Below are 16,438 nucleotides of genomic sequence, written 5' to 3'. Positions count from 1 at the left end.
CATGGATACCAGCCACCTAAATACACCTGATTTCATTAAGTCCATGCAAGTGAGAGAACATTCCTAGAATCGTGCCTTAAGCCGGATCCACACAGAAACTAAATGGTGTCTATTCTGGGCAGAGACCCATCCTCCACCCAAGTTTCATGGAAACCCTTCAGTAGTTGTTGTGTAATCCTGCCAACGGACAAACAAACGGACATGGCTGAAAACATAACCTCCTTGGCAGAGGTAATTATGCAATGACAACCATATTTGAGCGTACTTGTTTTCTTTAATATGACATTGTGCTTTGCTTCAAAACAGAGCTCACCAAGCTCAAACAAAAATGGTCAAACTAGGCAGTGCTGATCAAATATGAATCAAGTGTGCAGGTGTGTAGAAGTGGACCAGATGTACTGACATTCATAATGGCCGCTGCTCAGAAATAACTTGTGTTGGAACATTCCTACACAACACTGCTTTGTTGTCACAGATTAAACGTTTCTGACTACATGCAACATGTTTAGTGCTGCAGCAGCTTCCTCTTATTGTCATGTGTTTGATTAATAAACATGTTCAGCATGCAAACTTGTGAATGCAACACAAGGGAAAGAATCAAACATTTTCTAAAAAAAGGTTTGAAACATCCTTCAACATGTCTTCAAGCTGTTTACCTGTTACCAACAATAGGTCTCACATATCTCTGACCTTGGACTGCACCGCACACTTGTTGTTTTTATTAATAAGTTCCACGAATTTGTGGGCCAGAACAGGAAGAACTTTAAGAGAAGTTGGCATCAACTGAATGTTAAGTTTGGCAGAGTGACTTCTGAGTCATATGTATATCTAAGAGTATTATCAGATATCCTTTCATATAGCAGCCTGAGGGCGGATGCTGGGCAGCTGTTTTCCAGGTATCCCAGACGGGGATTACCATCTCTGACTAAGGAGGGCAGGTAGGGATGAGGGCCAAACTCTTGGAGGTTTCCCTCGATCAAGCCGTTAAAGGAGGAACGGTGCTCAGTATCACAATACAATCCCTGGGAAGCACTCCCCTGCTTCCTCTCATTAACACAGCTCTGCGATGGAAAATCCATCTGGCTGTATTCGCTGTTTGTTTTCGGAAGCAAGCCGAGCCCTGTCTTTGTTCACACTGAGATGCACTTTTCATGGTTCCAGTCTTTTGGTTTGTTTTCTTCTCATGCAGACCTCTATATATTAAAAAGTACTCAATTAAGACTGAGTATTGTGGCTGAGAGGGGTCTGTTCTGATCGCTGGGGCTTGTTTAGTCTAGACGAGGTTCCTCCACAGTTTTTTCCTCAGACTATGGGACTAATTCTGTATACCAGCTCACTGAAGTACTGGACTGATATTGACCATTTGTAATCAGATATCAGCCAATTAGTGCTGTCCACTTCCAACGTGAAGGTGGGAGCATTAGGGTCAGTCTGTTAAAAGCAATGAAGGCTGGTTCCTGTTGATTCACGCTGCTTTAAAGGACAATGTCAGGGGCTTTCAAACTTTAACTATCCTTTTCAGAAACATGTAATTTGCTGTAGATAAACTCCTTACACCAAACATTTACTTGACTTATTTTAGTCACTTGCAGAAACGTATTACTTTATTATTATATTTATTATCGACTCACAGAAACAAGCAACTCCAGGAAGTGTAAGACACAATTGAATTATATGGTCCTTTTAACAGTATCTGTGTCTGTTTATAGTTTGCTGTGTTTGACTGTGTAATACGGCTCTAGAGCCAGAAGCGGCTCTCTTGCCTTTCTGCAGTGGCGCCCTGTGGAAATGAATAACAGTTATTTTTCTACCATTACCATTGTTGTAGGCCTGGAATGATTCTTATATTCTCCGATTCTGTGTTTTATGCTCAGGCCCGTGTGTTGATTGATGTACGTGGCTGAAGAGGATTACTTCACTCTGAATTGGACTTAAAATTAAATCGTATCTAACCTATGTTTTGTTTGTTTTTTTACTCCTTTTTACTGTTTTTAAGGCTAGGCTGCTGCTATATATTTAATTTACTGTCAAAGAAGGCTACTTTTTATTTTATTCATTTTATAAGGAGAGGACCCAATAAGGCATGCATATAGTTCTGTATTGCTACTCTGTTTCAAAGTAGGCCTACATATGCCATTTTCTTCACTTCACAAGTGTTCAGTTTGTGTGTTTTGTTGGTTTCAGCATCCCCCAATAAAAATGAGAAAAATGTAAACAGTTCTGTTGTTTCTCGTAGGCATGTTCTATAATTTCATAAATGCACCGAAACATGGTGTAATTGAAATGGAAATGCTGATTTGTGCATGTGAAAATATTAATGAATGCTTATTTATATTTATTATTAATTATTAAACTTTTTCACCCTCAACCCATGTTTTTGTATTTTTCCTGGTTTAAAATGACTACGTTTAAAGAACTTAATGGCCATTATTGTAAGTCAAAAAGTGGCAGCTTCATCGGCGAATAACAGTTTTTTTTTTTATTTAGTCTAGGTGGTTTTGGTTGTGACCTTGTCAGCCAACCCATTGCGTAACCACCCATAAACGCCCCGTTCTGACATGACCCATCAGGGCAAGATTCAATAGAAAGAACCTCCTGTCCTCTCCCATGACCAGTGTACACTGTCTGTCAGGATGGCTGCCCACTTGAACCAAAACAATGGTGCACTTCGTCACTCCTGATGGGATATCCTGATTTATGTTATCTGAGCGTATCCATCAAGTGGATCTTTATTTAGCGATGAGGAGGTGCGCGGCCCTGCCTGCCAGTGCCCACTCAACTCCACATCAGACGGAACAGACACGCCAACCTGTTTGTTTCATTATGAGCGGTCACACTGAATCATCGCTCTTCGAGCTCGGTCACAGACGGAGTGCATGAAGTTCACCTTTGTTCAAAACAGGGACAACAATCCAAAATAAACTCAGACAAAATCATTTGTCTTTCATAAAATTCATCAGAAAAACATGTGCATGCAGCAGCCTTTAATTCTTTGAATGTTGATGCACTTGATTTGTGCTAAAAGTCATCCTGGGTGGATACATGGATATAAATATTTTGCTCAGGTCTGCGCTGGCCTGATGCCACTTACACTGTAAACATCCCAACCTGTGGAGTTATTTGTTTTCCTTTGTTTAAACTATTTTGACGTCTATATAATAGTGAGAAAAAAACAGGGGGAGGCTTTGTTGGTCCTGATTGTCTGTATTTATGCGAGCACATCCCCTGGCCTCGCAGACCTGGCCTCATTACAGCTGGACACTCAGCATCAACGCCAATCAACCAGTGATACAGCAGTAAATACAGACATGAAAATCCTCTGATCTCCAGGTGCTGATCAGCATGAAAGAAGCACACCAAGTGAATTATTTTAGCCATAGTGGCATGGATCTGTGGAGGGCGGTGTTGGTCTGTCTGTCTGTTGGCTGGTCTGTGGATAGTAGATGAATTACAATTAAACTTTGTGATATTCAGGGTCCCCAGACAATGAAGACAATTGACTTTTATGGACCTCTGACCTAGAGTCTCTGTATTGACTATTTTAACTTTGCACCACCAGCACCAGGATATTTTTGACTTTTGGTGAAACATCCCACGAGACACTGGATGGATTTACATAACATACATTCTAAGTATAAAGACATTCAATGAATGATGAGCAGCTCGGTGGCTCAGTAGTTAGTACTGTTGCCTCCCTCAATCAACATGTATAGTAGCAGGCTTGGGGAGTAACAGAATACATGTAACAGGATTTTGTAATCAGGATACAAGAAAAAGGTAACTGTATTCTGGTACAGTTACAGAAAAAAAGATGTAATTAGAGTACAGATACATTTAGCAGAAAAGGAGATTACTACAGGATTACGATTTTAAAATATAGAACAATATACTCCACGAGTCTCACACAACATTACTCTGTTCTTGAGTGAAACCGAATACTCAAGTGTGTGTTCTGACAGAAGACACACTCGTTATTATGATTAAACATCTTATTGATATTTCTTTTCTCTAGTCTTTATTTGCATATGTTTGGTATTAAGGTAATCCAAAATTAATGGAAAGTAATCAAGTTAAGTTACTTTAATAAAGTGATACTTGGATAACGTTACTGAGTACAATTTTAATAGGTAAATAAGTAACTATATGGGAATACATTTTTAAAGTAACACTTATACCCTGTGTATGAGGTGAATTCTCCAGTCAGTGTCCTTGAACAAAGCACTGGGTTAAAGCTGACACCGGTGCCACAGCACCACAATGGCTGCCCAACGCCCAATGGGTTAAATGCAGAGCTCAGATGTCACTGCTTTATACTGTGTGTGATTGTATGTGATGATAAAACCCAATTTGCATTCCCATCAGGCTCAGCAGTGCTTTGTATTGAGTGCTAATAAGCAAATGTTAGCATGGTAACACGCTAAATGAAGAAAATGAACATGGCAAATATTGTAACTGCTTTGAATGTCTGCATTAACATGCTCTTTGTACACAGGAAGATTTACATTTATATGTAGGCTAACACTTACACTAATGTAAACCAGGGATTTTAGCCCACAAACATTCACATTAGCCCAATAAAGGTTGTTAAGTTTAACATTCATGTTAGCAGTCAATCCTCACCAGTATTTCCTCTGCATCATAGACCATATTCAGACTTCGGCCATTTTCCTCTGACATCGTGCTCAGGTTGGGAAGCCCAGATGATGTTGTTTGAAAGATAATGTCGCACTGCTGTTTTCCACTTTGCAAGTCTTGTAAAAGGAATCTGACAAATCCTTATGCTAACTTTCACTGGTTGATCAGCAACTGAAAACACTATGGATAGTCAAAATCAGGAGGGACATCAGCCAATAGTTCAAGGTAAAACAACATATGATAACTCAACCGCTAACATTAGCATTTAACCTAGCTAACATTACAAAACATGATAAGAAGGTTTTGAAATAATTCAGAAATACTGATGGACATCTTGGACACATGTCTAAGCTCGGAAGTAATAAATTCTGTATGTAATCAAGCTTGTAATGTAAAGAATGTTGTTTTGCCAGATTCTAGTTTTGTGTTGGTTGTAATCTGTATGAATGTTAAACACAAGTGTGTTCCAGTGAGCATAGTGTCACGCAGCATGACTGACTTAACCAGAACGTTTCTGAGATTGGTGAAGAGAAAGTAAGTAGTGACACTGCAAGCTTAATACCATGAAGTCAGAGTCAGAGATGTCAGAGAAAATGGCCGCCATGTAAATATGGTCTTTTGGGTGCCATTTCAGCCTTGTGCAATATGTAACTTCTGTCACTAGGGGGCTCTCTATCAAAACAAAACAAGAGTGTTGTGTGGGGAGGGCCAGGCAGAGTGGGGGCCAAGAGTCGCTGCTCTGTTAGAGAGTCGAAAGCAGACCAAGACCTTCTGGAGGAATAAACACCTGGAGTCACTTTTAGAAGTGGACTAATCTTAACACAGTGTTTATGTTCTATAACGTTGTCTGATGTATGGAGCTGGAGGAGAAATGTACTTGTACATGTACATCATGAATGTAATGTTAAAGCAAAGCTGTACAGTAACCTGTTTAGTTTTGTTCGCCAATTTCCCTACCCCAGAAGTAGCTGCAGGTAACCACATGAAATGCAGCGTTAACCTTGAGAAACTTGTAGATTTGTCTGGTTTGAACATCGTTGGAAACATTTAGGATAATGTAAGAACACAACTCAAAAAAAGTTGTTTTTTTTTTGTTTTTAGACATTTTGATGCAGAATCTCTGTATATTTTACATCCGAGTGGCTCCTCCTTACATTAAAAAGAGCAACATATAGCCAAACACTGTTGCTGTCCCCCATCTAAATGTCAAACATTTACATATATGCATTGTCATTATATACCAAGCAACATATAGGGAAATAATAACTGTACATATTGTTAGTTTTTCTCTGGTGCTGAGCTTGCATGAATTGAAGAGAAAAAATCAACATGCAACAGTGTTTATAAGATGATTGTCCACGTTTTAAAGAGGGATAAAGACCTCACTGAATCACAGGGACAGCATGATTAGAATAACTTTGCCTCTTTTTCTTGTTGGTGACGGAGGGCTGCATTCTCCACAGCTCCCACAATAACTTCACAAAAACAAGAGGTTAAAAATAGATGAGAGGCAAAAGAAAGAGGAGAGAGTGGGGATGACAGTGAGTGACTGTGCTGTCAGATCTTTTCATGGAAAATAGGGTGGACAAACGGACATCCTTAAAAGCTGTGTATTTTTGAGGGAAGTCCATGGCCTGTCCTAGAGGCCTCACCTTTACCCTCTGGGAAGAATTGTTGCTGTTGTTGTAACCCCCCAAAACAATCACAGCAGCCTCTCACAGGAGGAGACAGGAGCTGAGGTCCTGATGATCGGTCCTGGCTCATGTTGTGAAGTGTGAAACATGAAAACATCTGAACATGAAGTCTGAATGAATCAGATGCTGAAAAATGAATGAATCAATCAATCAATCAATCAATCAATATACCAATCAATGACTTGTTGCTTACATTTGAAAATGTCCCTGACTTTCAACCTGATGACAACATATTTGTGTCTGCCAGTAAACAATGGTGATGCAGTGTTTTTCCAACTCAAAGCGGCTCCTGTGTTCGTGAAGAAGCCTCCCCCATGCTATTTTGTCACAATCTTTTCAGTAAGTTGTCTGTTCCTACCGCTAACAACAAATTTATTGGCTCAGGCCGTTTGCAAGAACGGAAACTACTTTGCATGGCAAGGAATAAGTCTGGAGCTAAACAATGGTTGCTCTTGTGAAATATGGCAACAGGGTCTCACCTTTGGCTCCTTGTGCCTTCTCCCCCGTCTTATTTACGTAAGCAGGTTGTGTTCTGTACCCCATCAGGAAGAGGTGTTGCAGGAAACCCAAATCTGAGGTAGGATTTAGAGTAAACTCACAACATTAGACCCCAAAAGAGAGCTTATCAGATCTCTGAGGGAGGTGAAAGAAAGGGTAAACACAAGCGTGACCTGTGCACCAGAAGCCACAGGGAGCCAGAGATTCACTTTAGTGGGTTTGATTGGAGGCCGTGTTGTTTCCACATTGCCAGGAGGTTGTGCTGACCCACAGCATAACCTGTCTATTGTGTTAAATTCCAGCAATACTAATTATTGTGAAGCTTTCTGACGCACATAAAAACTTTCAACAGCTTATCACGTGATAAACAACGTGGTGAAAAGATAATAAAAACACATGAAGAAGTAATCAATGAAACACACTGAACATTGTTGAACATTGTGTACAAACCTAATGGACTGAAGGCTTTTCAGTCATACTACCAACGACTATAGCCAGTGGAAAAGTGACAGTTTGAAGAAAGTAAAAATCCTTCACTATTACTACTCACAAATTAAAAAGTAAAAGCCAGAATCATTCAGATCTTTTAATTCAATAAAAGTTATTTAGTGCAATTCAAACTTTATTACAGGTTCAGGGCCCAGATAACAGACACAATATTCCATAGAATAAAATAACATACAAAACCACAAGAAAAGATCATAGTTTAAAGGGGATACAAGTATACAAAGCTACAGCTGTATCTCCACAACTAGGATCGGTAGCTTGTAATGCTAAAACCTGATAAAACCAAGATGATTTCATTTTCAGAGACATTAAGACGGTAAGTACATTTATACAGGAGGTGTTTCTTTAAACAGACAGTATTGACTCCTGCAGCCACAAACATTTCACTTGCACTGCACCATCTAGGTCTCATGTAATATTCTTAAGGCATCATTATAAAAGCTACTTGAAGTCCATGTAAGCTTGCTCGTTTTGCAGTTTGGCCACAGTAGTGCAGTATAAAGAGGTCTACATTATGCTCTGAACAGAGACATCTTCACTCCATCCGTACACATGACAAACTTGCATGAGATCCTGTTTGTTGCAGCATTGCCCAGAGATATCACCATCATCATCTGTCATCTGCTCTGCAGTCACACTACAATTTAAAATAACTTTAATAAATGCTTGAATAATGGAAGCAACTTGGCATTATGCTGCATTTGTCCATTCAAAAGGTTGGATTATATACAGTATATTACACTGCCTGATTATTATTACTGCATTCACATACTTTACATGTTGCTATCTACTGATCTTATAAGCAAGAGTCTGGCTGCAGACCTGCACCAGGCCATGAACAGGGATCACATATTAAATTATTGAATAACTTTATTAAAGGCTATATTTGCAGTAATTATTTGGACTTGGCTTCGTCTGTGCTCTGATTTTCCTGAAGTCAATTTTCGTGCCAATTCACAACACAAGTTATCACATGACATTTTTAATTAGAGCAGGTCTAGGTTATACTCTTATGAATGAGTAATAATCAATATACACATTTTCAACGAAATTAGTTAATCATTAAATAAAGCAAACAGTCTGTCATCACCACCTTCTACCATTCAGTGTACAGTTGTACTAAATTGTCGTTATTATTGTCATCTACCAGCTGTAACCTTCTTTTATTTACATTTCACACTGGCTCCTGTTGTTGCTTCTCTATCCCTACATTAATGTATTGAAATATATTGAATTGTTAATCCTACATGGTAACTGGTACCACAGATATTCAAGATTTCACAGAAATAAATAAAAAAAAATCATCATAAATCAAATGTAAAAATCTTTGTGACAGTGAGCTAGATGTAAGTCAGTTCCTTGTGGAGTCAAGTTGTTCACTGAATGAGTCTTATTTTTCACTTTGTCACTTCTAAATTGGTTCTTTGCAGCAATCTATTGTGTAATTCTGAGAGGTTTGATAAACCCAGGCCCTCAGCGACTACTTGAGTTCTAATTAAAATGTGTTTCTTCGATATATCTCGGATAGATTAACACTAAATGGAGAACAAACATGTAACTAAAACATGGTGATGGAGGATTTATTGTGGCTGTCGGTACAACAGAAACCCTGCTGTCCACTTGGCTCGAGTACAACTGACTGTTAGTGTGAAACATTTGAGCTTTCCAAAGAAGTGGAGTGGAATGTGCCAGAAGACACAAATAAATGCTACTTCGGTGTTATCCAACTTTATTAAATTTCGATTTGGTGAGTAATATTCCTAACAAGTTTCAGACGTAGCATTCCTTTATATGTAGTTTCTTTCCATCTGACTGAGGAGAGATAAAGGAGAATAATTATCACCGGTCTATGCAAACATCAGCATTCTTCTTTCTTTCCAGATGTGCAAATGATTTAAAAGCTCCGAACACCACCAGTCAAAAATGGCTGTGAATGTATCAGCAGATTCTCTCACCCCCTCATGAACTCTGCACCATCTCTCATCAGCAGAGAGTTAGGGTTTGAGCCTAATGACTCCACATCCTCTCTGCCCTCCTGCTGACGGCGTGCCACAAACTTGCCCTCTCACACTTAACAATTGGTCTGTTTGACCTTTGACACATGAACCCACTCATCTTTTTCACACCCCTCGATGCATCTGTATTACAACCATGCTGTCTCCTGTCTGTTATACAACAGATCATGTGCACTGACTTGTGTGGATCATGAAATAGCTCAGGGGCAGTGGGGCAGCTGCCCCTCGGCTGAGGTATGTAGTGTTACATGGAAGCTCAGTGGTGAAACCTACAGGGTAGCAGAGGTATAGCATAGCATGGAGGCAACACTTTATACACGTTTATACATACATGTATGTATACTGAGCCCAAGCAGCAGGAGGCATCAGCTCCTATATGTGCACTCGAGTTAAATACAAGAACAACATTTCGATATCTAACCTTTTACATCATACTGCACATTAATATATCCAGCTTGATGATTGCAGAGTATATATGATGATTATTTAAAGCCACATGATTGCTGGATTAGTGACATGACACAAAATGGTTAATAGTGTGTCATTTTAAGAGTATTGTTGCCCTTTTGTTTCACACTTTCAGCATCCAGACAACAATGGTAAGAGACAACAGTTACACATTGCTGCCCTCTAGTGAGTTTAGAGCGACATTACAAGACCAAACTCGTCAGCCCTTCATCAAACTGTGTAAAAGGCAACACAACATTACTTGGTCAGCAAATTTCAAAGTTCAACATCTACATGAGAACAAGACATGCATCACTATTTAAAAGTACAATAAAAAATAGATCAAATGAAACTTGGATCACTGTTTCATGCCTCTGTGCATCAGTCAAGTTACTGTTCCAAAGCTGAGGCATTGAATCGTGGCCAGAACATGTTTGCAGAACATTATGACATCATAGTGAAGTTGACCTTTGACCTTTTGGATGTAAAATGTCTTCACTTCATAATTGTATCCTATTAGACATTTGTGTTAAATGTGGTCATAATTGTCATATGAATTGTTGGATAAAGGCCAAAAAGGGATTTTGTGAGGTCACAGTGACCTTCACATTTAACCATCAGATTCTAATCCCTCCATCCTTTGGTCCAAGTGCATTTGTGCCAAACTTAAAGAAATACCCTCGAGGCATTCTTGAGATATCGTCTTCATAAGACAGACACATTGCGTCCAGCCACAGTTGTCACCGGCATGGACGCATAATAAAATTAAAAAAAACTGACAGCTTTCTCCTTTTACAGCATGCAGGGGTTTAGTTTTCAGGCAAAAAAGAAAAATTTTCCAATACAAAATACACCATATTCATATGGCGGCCATTTAATTCTGGCATCATGCTCAGGGCGGGCACCTCAAATGTTGTTGCGCTGTGTTCCAGGTTTCAAGTCTTGAAAAAACTTGTAACAAATTCCTATAATTTCACTGCTTTCTGATTGTTCAGCAACTGGAAAAGTTGATGGATAATAAAAATCCAGAGGGACATCGGGCCATTTTTCAAGGTAAGACCAAAGTGTTTGTGCCCGTTCCATGTGCAGAGGAAGAGAAAGCTGTTATGTTGTATAACTTAACACAAGGCCAAAGTACTTGGACTTACAGTATAGTAGTCAGTAACAGTTCTTCTGTTTCCTTACTTAATGGTGATGATAGCTTCATGAGCAGGGCCGTCCATCAGGGGCAAAACTTTCTGGGCCTAGCTTCTGTGGGGGCAGCAATAAGAAGTATAGATCGCAAGAATCATGTTCATCCTAAATATAAGCAATGAAAACCACATTTTATTTTGAAGCAAAATATTCACCATTACTCATAAAAAAAAAGTGAAAATTCATTTTATTAATTGTTGCTCGACTAAAGTGCTGCCTGTTTCATAATGAATATTCCGAAATACGATGAATTTAAAAAAAAGAAAAAATGGGTGTTTGGAACCTGAAAACATTAAGAATGATTTGCAGGCTGCCAGCCACCTGACCTGTGAAATGTACTCATCTAGACTAACTATTAGATCATGTTGGAGTGAAAAAAATAAACCGGAACGCCAGAAAAGAAAGGAGAGAAAAAAGAGAGAGCTGGCAAGATCTTTAGAAGCAAACAATAATGTCATGACCAACTTCCAGCCAGGCTAACAAGGTGAATGATAGCTGGAATGCTAACAGCCTACATTTCTAGCCAAGAGGTACCTGAAGGAGCCAACACCTGGGAGAAGTAGTTGATTAGCAAAGACATTATGCAGAAAAGAGAGAACATACACATGTGTCGATGAGTAGAGGAGGTTTAAAGAGGGCTCATACTGCTTCTTTTCAGGGACGCAGCCATGTTTGTGTGCGGGCCTGGTCATGACACTTGTTTTTGCAGCACAGCAGCGTCTAGTTAATCTCTCAGAATTTCCATGCATCACATTTGATGCAAATGATTTTGTATCGTTCGACTACTTCTCCCATGCAGGTTAGAAAATAATATTTCTAGATTGCTCCTGGTGAGAAAATCAGTCCATTAATATGCCACCACGTCTGCCACATATGATCCAAATATGCAGCCCATGAGGACGTTCTGTTCAGCGTGTGTCGTATGCTTGAGGTACAGTTTAGAGAAGAGTTTGGCGCTATGAGGCTATATTTGGTCAGACAGTAGACATTTGAAGGTTTTCCTGTACCATACATACAGAGGCAGCAGTTATTTTACCATCTCTGAATGTGTCAGCTCATTGTGGTCAATGTTGCAATTCACTTAACAGGACTAATGGGAAAACTGGATTTACAGGATGTTTTGCATCATTGCATCATCCAGCAACTATCGTCATGAAATGTAGTACAGACACTCGTGTTCCCCTCAGGATGACTTTTAATAACTACTGGAATCATTTCACTGCAGCATCGTGCTCATAATTAAACATGTTCCAGCACTACAAAGTTTTGACATCACCATTAGCCTGAGCTGAACTTTGTGTTAAATGCATGGGTAACATCATACATCAGCATACTAGCCTGGTCACTGTCAAGATTAAATTGGATTTATTTAATTGATGTATTTGTTTATTTGACAGGGGCAGTGCACAGCTTCTTATCTGCAGCAGAGTTAGCAATAAGCTAATTTACATCTGCAGTCCCTGGGCAGGAGACAGACACAACATCTCTGTTAAGAAGATAGCATGTTGACTTGAGCATTTGGCAAAAGGCATACAGCCTCACAGAGCTGCTAGCATCTTGTTTTTGGGGTATTCATTCAATGGAGAAGCCAAAAATAGACATTTCGATTTCAATTTAAGGTTTCAAATTTTTATTTTTAGAATACATTTTTAGAAATGATAGAATCTTTTATTTATTCATTTATTTATTCATTTATTTATTTATTTATTTATTTTACAAAATCCGTATTTTCCACTGCTGACAGAAAAGGCACTCACAGTGGACCCGTGTGCCCTGATGACCCAAGTCATGAAGGTAGAATTAGACTCTGGATGACAGCCTAACTTTCTTGGAACAGACACTTGTCATCGGCAAATTTATGTCCAAATAACTATGATCCACAAAGCTTACTGCACAGATGAACACAACAACACTTTTTCTGAGGAAACATTGCTAAATTTTCACTTCTAAACAAATATTTTATTTTTTTAACATATTTTGAACTACTGAGAAGTTTTGAAAATCTCGTTCTATAGACTAAATTCACACAGCCGCCATTTTCCTTTGACTCGGGGTGGAAAACTCAGGCGTCATCCTGCTGTTTTCCCGGTTTCAAGGTTTGAAATTGTTATAGTTTCACTGCTTCCTGATTGATCAGCAATACGATACGATAGGAATGGGAGGAAATTAACTGTAACACATCAACGCACATCTTGGACACATTTTTTCCGGATGTGGTGAAATGATCATGATTTGTAAGACTGTACGCTGATATAACTTGCCTATAACCTTAACCTGGAGCACAACGGTAGGCTACAACGTTTGAACTTTCCACCCTGGTAGAGGAAAATGGCTGCCGTGTGAATGAGGTCTATGGGTAACTGTGGTGGGCCAATAGACAAGGCTTTGGATCTGTGATTGGACAAGAGAGCACCGGTTGGATCAGGGCTACACCCTGTAAACATACCACTGCTGGATCACTGTGCTGCCTCCTGAGCCACAGGAAGAGAGATGAAGGGATCCGCCTGGTAGAACTAGTCTGCCATTATGAGGATCACAGTGTAGCCATTAGAGGGTCAGTGGAAATAAGAGACCAGGGTGTCTTGGGAATGTTTGGGGAGTGTAGGTGTTCTAATGAGACACCTTAGCTGAGTAAAGTAGGCCAAGCAGCATCTAAAGTCTGGGTGTCACCTCTGTTCCGTAAAAACAAGGATGATCTGTCAGCTTTGTTCAACTTACGAACCAAAGTTACCTGGTGGATTGACTGTCCTGCTCTGCAGCACCTTAAAGGACAGGTTCACTACTTTAAGAGTTCAGTCTGAAAACAACAGTAGGGTTCTTGTATGGACGTTGACAATGCTCGCCCGCTGTTATCATTCCTCTTGTCCACACTATTGACTATATATAAAGATGTACGACATGACAGATGATGTGATGTTATGATTGACAGCTGTGCCCGATCACTGCTGTGAAGGACGGCAGCACCTGTATCTGGGTATTTTGGCTTCATGTTTGTGCAGTGAGGGGAAGTGGAAACACATTGTCTATTCTTATATACAGTGGTTCATATTTGGCATTAAGGGATCCCTTTCTACTGTGTCTCCAATATAAGTAATGGAGGACAAAATCCAAAGTCCTCATTCTGTGTAAAAATGTATTCCTGAAGTATTTCTGGAGCCAACATTACACTTCAACAGACAGCACTTAGCTAAATCAGGCAGATATCCCCCAAAGTTGCAGTCATTTTAGTCCAAAATTCCCTCTTTGTGTTACAACACCTCCACTGCAGCTCAACAAGGAAACTGTGTCCAAGAAACACAAAGTGCACGAAAGATATTAGAACTCTGGGAGATCTTCATTTAATTTGTCTCAGACTGCTGAAGCTCCAGACCTTGAGTTTCAGATGAACTTGGACTGCAGATTTTGTTCCTCATCACTTATGTACATTGAAAACTTTTAAGGAAGGCATCTCTTGTTGGCAAATTTAACCCGAAGGAATTATTACATGTTCATACGGGCCCCTGACTGTTGTTTCTAGACTGACTTGAACCAATCATTTAAGTCCCATTGCTAATTAAAAGAGTCAAAGGTTCATTTAATTGTCCTTTTACAATTAAGTGTAAGTTGGGGTTCCTTAATGCTATACAAGAAAAAAATATACAGTGGAGTTATGGTGAGGATGCATTCAGGTGTCTCACAATGCCTCTGCACAGAGCTCCATACGTGACATTATGCAGAACACACATACGTAGTGGTAGGACTGTGAAGTGCCATTACAAATCCAATGGGGACCAACCACTTCCAGCCACTCCATCATAGCAGCACACACACACTCATGTAATGCGTGCCCCTCTTTTCTCTCTGCCAACCCCAGAGATGACCTCTGGAAGTCAATAAGGCCCATTAGTCCAGAGTACAGCAGAGAGCACGCCGCGGACACAGTGAAGACCAAACCATGGGAGTGTTATCATTCAGGGGCTGAAGAACAGTGGGTGAGAATAAGTGCACAGCTGAGAGACTCATCAAATGGTTGTGTGTGTACATGCAGTGTTCAGTGACAGAGTTAGCATACAGGCCTGAAGCCAGTTTCAGACCAGTGTTTGCTCTCAACTGATAATAATTTGTTACACGCCTCATAATCATTTCACAACATTTTTTCCAGCCTCACAGTCAGGTCTTCATATGATTTTATTGTGGTACAGACAGGGTTTTAGGGATTTCATGTGGAGTGATACCTCTGTGTTTTGAAATGATTTGCTGTATCTGAAAGATGAAGCTGGACATCAGAGTACAGACTGCTCCTCTCTGCCACACAGCCTCTCTCAGACGGCTGATGTAAAAGCAGAACACCCTCGGATGAATGAGAGATGTGGATGGTGACACTCTGTACTTCGGCCATCTTTGGAGAGTTTATGCTAATTTACGCACAAATCTACGCTGGTAGAACCGGCAGTGGGTTGTGGTATGTGTGGACCTGTAAGCATCTCTGATGTGGCGCATCTCAGCTGCGTCAAGCGCAGTACGGGCAGACAGGTCAGACAGGAAATCAGGGATTTGCTTTTCAAAATAATAGTGTAACGGTTATCTCTGAGGACATGGGGCTGATCCATCCTCTGAAGGCCCATTTGATGATTTCTTCTCACAGGTAGTGAGGTCTCTCCCTGTAGGCACAGAGTGAAAGACAGGTTAACACACAGACCACACAAGTGCTCAAATAGAATATTTTGTGTGTTTTTGGTTTCCTTATGAAAAGCATCCTGCATTATTCTGTTACAAGCAATCAATTACCTTCAGCTCCTTAACATAAAGACACAGTGACCAATGGAAGAAAGTGAAAGAAACATAAATATAGCATAAATAAATACACAAATATAAAGATATTTTCAAATATAAGATGATATAATGTATATATATAATCTGTATCTCTCACTGTTAATGCAGTGAAACACATTTGCTTTCTTACTTTGTTTATATACAAAAGAAAAAACCTAGTGTCTTTGGCTTTATTATGAAACGCAGCAGCCTCACCTCACCTTCAGTGACCCGTCGATGACTCAAGAGCAATTCCTGAGTGGGACACCAAAAGTAGTGCTGTCACTCTACTAACAAACACTCCCGGTTACACTCCCTGGGAGCACTGCATTTCTATATTTGCTAACCCAGAGGGAGTTAAACCTGTGCCAACAGCCAAAAACCCCAGACAGCCTAAATTAGCAGTGTATCAGTATCAGCTTTACTAAATTAACTTGTATAGACTCATTCCAGGGTGACCTCTCATGTATTGTGAAACCAGTGATGGTCTGACTTTCCTAATCTTTGTCTTATGATATTCCAAAGTGATAGTTGAATCAACTCCTCCATAAAATGATGGCCCCCCTGACAGATTTCCATAGATGGGGCAGAAGGGGCTGGCTTTGCATTTCTTATTCTCATTCACGCGAACGAATATTATAAACATACATTATTAAT

Source organism: Pagrus pagrus (assembly GCF_965226575.1).
Source record: "Pagrus pagrus genome assembly, chromosome: 14".
In the NCBI taxonomy this organism is placed as follows: domain Eukaryota; kingdom Metazoa; phylum Chordata; class Actinopteri; order Spariformes; family Sparidae; genus Pagrus; species Pagrus pagrus.
Note: the sequence above shows the minus strand (reverse complement) of the source record.